This window comes from Cervus canadensis, chromosome 6 (genome assembly GCF_019320065.1).
Source record: "Cervus canadensis isolate Bull #8, Minnesota chromosome 6, ASM1932006v1, whole genome shotgun sequence".
Lineage (NCBI taxonomy): Eukaryota > Metazoa > Chordata > Mammalia > Artiodactyla > Cervidae > Cervus > Cervus canadensis.
Genome location: NC_057391.1, coordinates 78,081,909 through 78,086,380, shown reverse-complemented (window position 1 = coordinate 78,086,380; position 4,472 = coordinate 78,081,909). Strand labels below are relative to the sequence as shown.

Sequence of the window (4,472 nt, the reverse complement as noted above, 5' to 3'; positions counted from 1 at the left end):
GTGTTAGTGGTAAAGATCCCACCTGTTAATTCAAGAGACATGAGAGATGCAGATTTGATCTCTGGTTCAGGAAGACACCCTGGAGAAGGGCACGGCAACCCACTCCAGTATTCTTGCCTGGGAAATCCCCATAGACAGAGGCGTCTGATGGGTCACAGTCCATAGGATCACAAAGAGAAGGACATGACTGAAGCAACGTGTCATGCGCGCATGTTGAAATTACATAGAATAAGTCAGTGAGATGTGAAGAGGGGATGATGTACGGCAGAAACCAACACAATATTGTAAAGCAATTATCCTTCAATAAAAAAACAAAAAATAAATCAATTAATAAAAAACAGATCTGGGGGGAAAAAATAACTTAAAATCCAGGAACTGCTTGAGGGCAGAGAGGAAAGGCAGAAAAGGAAGAGGAGTAAACCCTACCTACATCACCATGGCATGTCCCCAAAGCCACCATTGCCTCCTGCTCCTGCTCCAAAGACTAGGGAAAATGCCAACACTGGAAACATCCTGAGATGATCAGTCATTCTGTGCTGTCCTTGTACTTCCGCTTCATCACACTTCAAGTTTTGCAGGCTGGGATTTTTGCTGTCTTGGCAAACATGATGATGGTGTCAAACCTAATGTTTCCTAAATTTTTGCAGAAATGCTGAGAAGACTTCCATGGGGGCCTATTGTCAATTATCTAGAAAAAAGAGAAGTTTGCAGACATTAGCAACAAGAACTATGTGGGGTGAGGCTCTGGATTTTAATGAGAAGGATTCAAATTAGAGTGTTGGCTATTTCCTAGAGCTTGCTAAAAATAACCCAGGAGCCTGCTTCCTTCGCTAGCACTTCATTTTCAGTGCCTGCTCATGCTGAAGATGCAGGAGGGCTGGAAAGTGCTCCTTGGGATCCAGCACCAGAGCTTTTTGTTCAGATAAATCTAATTTAGCTGTGACCTGCTCTCTCATGTACCAGCGGGCAAGCTACCTTCAGGCTCCTGTCAAACCTACACTGAAGGAAGCTTGAAGGTGATAAGGGCACACACATACCAAGCCCTGTTGGTTTTGCCTCTAATCTCTCTTCCCATTACTGTCACCAACTTAGCCCAAGTTAACTGTCATCTCTTGCCTTGGCTACTGCCTCTTCTTTCTACCTTGAATCTATCCCCTCTCCTCCAAACCATCACATTGTAACCAAACCACCTTTTCCCACACAAAATCTGAACACATCCCCTGCCATGACCATGAATACCACGAACACCACCACCACCAATAAAAATGGTTCAATGGCTTTTCATTGCTTATATGATAGACAGGAATCTTCAACATGGTTTACAAGAGAGATGCTCCCTAACTGGTGCCCAAGAACCTCTCCAGGCTCAGCCCAACCCCATATGCTCTCCTAACTCCAATCCACTGTCCTTATTCCAGTGCTTTCTGACTGTCAGCCCCCATTGGGGCCCCAACTGCAGCCCTTTCTTCTTTAGCTACCTTATTCTTATTCATCATTCAGCTCTCAATCAGGTCAGCACTTTCTTAGGAAGGCTTTCCCTGACCCCTCAGAAGAGGTCAAATCCTCTCTCAACTTGCGTCTCCTAGCCCAACAGAACTCTCCTTAGTAGCACTTAACCGCCACTTCATGTGCATTCATGAAGCTTCATGAACTTCATGTTTATTTAATGATTAATTGATTACTAGCATTACCCCTCCCAACAGTAGCTCTGTGAAGGCAGGAACTACATCTCTTTACTCATCCTTGTATCCGCCACATCCAGTACCTTGTCTGGCACAGTATGGGAAAACCAATACTTGTTGAAAGATAGAAATGTTCACCCTGGCAGGTCCAAGCCTTCCTCTCTTGCAGAGGTCCTTCCCAAGAGAAAGAAAAGTGTCACCCCATCTGACTAGACCTTTACCTCAATCCCACCCCCATGAACTCCCTGGTTTCCTATCCCTTGCTGTCCTCACCTTAGTCCTTTTGACAGGAAACATTCTGTATACAATACATGGGGAAGGAGGTGGTCCCTGAATTTACAGAAGTGCTGACTTCTGCCTGGGTCTTCTGAAGGAAGTGTTCCTAAATGTGGTTTACATCGCCTCTCTCAATTTCTCAGTTCAAATGGTAGCGCTCACATATCATTTTCCTCCATAAGTGAAAAATACATGTTTTTAATATCTCACTGCAGACAAAGTCTTGGGCACTCACTTGCAGAGGAGATTTAGGGAAGAAGGGCAGAAAGGGAGAATTTACGGGATTGGGAGAGGGGACTCACATGAAGATTTTAAAGCATCTGTTTCCGTGGTAGGGGGTGAGAGGTGGAGAGACGGGGATGGTGAGATGAGCAACAGGACCTGCAGGGCAAAGGAAGGTTAAGAAGAGTTGGTGTACAAGGTGAGACTTCCTTCCTCACCCACTCCACCCACGCCCACATCTCCCTGACCTGAAGTGGACCAGGCCTGTGGTTGAGAGTGAGATGGGCCTGGGGGCCAGGGTGAGACCACCACTAGCCCCCTGCTCGGCCTTTCCTGGAGGAGCAGCATTCAGCATCTGGTGCGCTGCAAATTCAGCCCAGCCTGTGATGAGGGAGTTATTATTGGCACATTCTTAAGTTTTATTGGGTGTTTTTAAACAGTGATTACTGTGAGAATATGCACAAGGCCAGGAGAAGTCTGTAAACAGTGGGAAATGTATCTGCCTGCTCTGTGACAGCTGGGCCAGCTTCCACATGCCAGAAGTTTGGGGCAGGGTCAGATCAGGGCTGCAGATGGTCACCGGCAGGGAGCTACTATTTTGGGGGCACAGGTCATGGGAAAGACTTCCAGTTCAAAGTTGGCTTCTATGACTGTCCCATAACTTTTCCTTCAGCCTCATGTTTCCAAATCAACAGTCCCATCAAATTTGAGGAAATCACTGGATATTTTTGTTTAAAGACTCTGTTATGGTACTGCCATACAAGTCCATAAGATAAGTGGGCTCATTTTACAGAAGAGAGAACGGTTTCAGCCTCAGACCTCTTTTGCCTCTCATAGAAGGGGGAAGAAAATGGAACAATTTAAATATCTTGTTAGGTTCTATTTATGTACATGTTTTCCCATTTCTGATGTGGGCTGAGTTTTAGGAATTCTGTGCCCCTTGCAAAAACTACAGCTGCAAAAAAATACAGAAGACAAGATACCAGTATACTTGTTAGGAAACGTAAGTTCAGATTTCCAAAGGGCAAAGAGCTGAGTTTTGAGATGGTTCATCCAGGAAATTTTTCCCAGTTATGTGAACAACTGAGAAAGGGCAGGGTCCCACTGACCCATTGGAAGTCCAAGTAGCTCTTCTGCTTCTCATTCACTTTCTATCTGTGGATGGGAAAAGAAATTGATCAAGGGGAAAGAGTGACCTAAGAGTTTGGAGAGGAGAGCAGAAAGCAATTATAGATGAGGATCCAGTACTAGAACTCAGTTTTCAAAGGCTAGTGCATAATGGATCCACCTTGGAGCATTTTAAGAATGCAGATTGTCAGACCCTTCACAGTGTCTGCCTTTTCAATGGGCATCTCATGATTCCAAAGCAGCCCGAGGAAAAACTGTGCTAAGGCAGTTAAAATCACAGTGGAGGGTGCCAGGAAGGATAATGATATTCAAAAGCCATTATCATTGTTAAAACTCAGAGATAAAAGACAAATATTAGCTAAAGTATAAATCCAGGAAAAAATTAGAATGTTAAAAAGGTGAGCTTCATTCAAATAAGACCAAGGTTAGCTTAGCAGTCATTGAAAGTAGCTGCACATTAGTAAATTTGGTGTAAAATTTTGGTTAAGAGAGAGAAGGCCCAACTCAAACTGGATTAAGCAAAAAAAAAAAAATCAAGAATATATTGGTCCACATCAATGGAAGTTATAGAAGTAGACCTAGTCTTCAGGGATTCAGGGCTCAAATGCCATCAAAACTCAGTCTCTTTCCCTTTGCCTCTTGAATGTTACATTTTCTCTGTCTTGATTCTCTTTTCATAATTCTTCTTGTGGAGAAGATATCTGCCTGGAGTCCTAAGCTTTCATATTTGCTTTCAAGTCTAGAAAAGAGAACTACTCTTTCTAAGTTACTCCAAAAAAAAAAAAAAATCCCAGAACATTTTCTGATTGGACTAGCCTACATGCATCTCATGACTACTTCTGAAACAAGCTTTCTGGTCAGGGATTAAAATATCACATTGTTGGGATCTGGATAATTTCCCCACCCCTAGATCTGGGGAGGGGGTGGTAGACTAAGGACATGGGGAAGGGGAGATGTTATCCTAACAAAAAACTCTAGGATGTTCTTCCCAGAAAAAGTGAGAATAGAGGCTGGGGAGCAGAAGCCAATTGTCTGCTACAGCAGCTGAGAAATATCGTCATCTGTCTAACTATACAAAAATGTTACTATCAGCTAATATTCACTTACTTATTACTCTATATAAAATATGGAAGTGTGTATTTGAATATGGGTATTATATTACTA

The 4,472-nt window shown here is 43.4% G+C and overlaps 1 long non-coding RNA gene across 1 annotated transcript; it reads right to left on the bottom strand.

Moving 5' to 3' along the window:
• Positions 1 to 479: 479 nt before the first annotated feature.
• Positions 480 to 2,556, bottom strand: LOC122443996. Its single transcript, XR_006270170.1, has 3 exons — positions 2,429 to 2,556; positions 2,261 to 2,339; positions 480 to 688 (listed from the first exon to the last, which is right to left on the bottom strand). It is a non-coding gene; the product is annotated as an uncharacterized LOC122443996 (long non-coding RNA).
• Between the last annotated feature and the right edge of the window lie 1,916 nt (positions 2,557 to 4,472).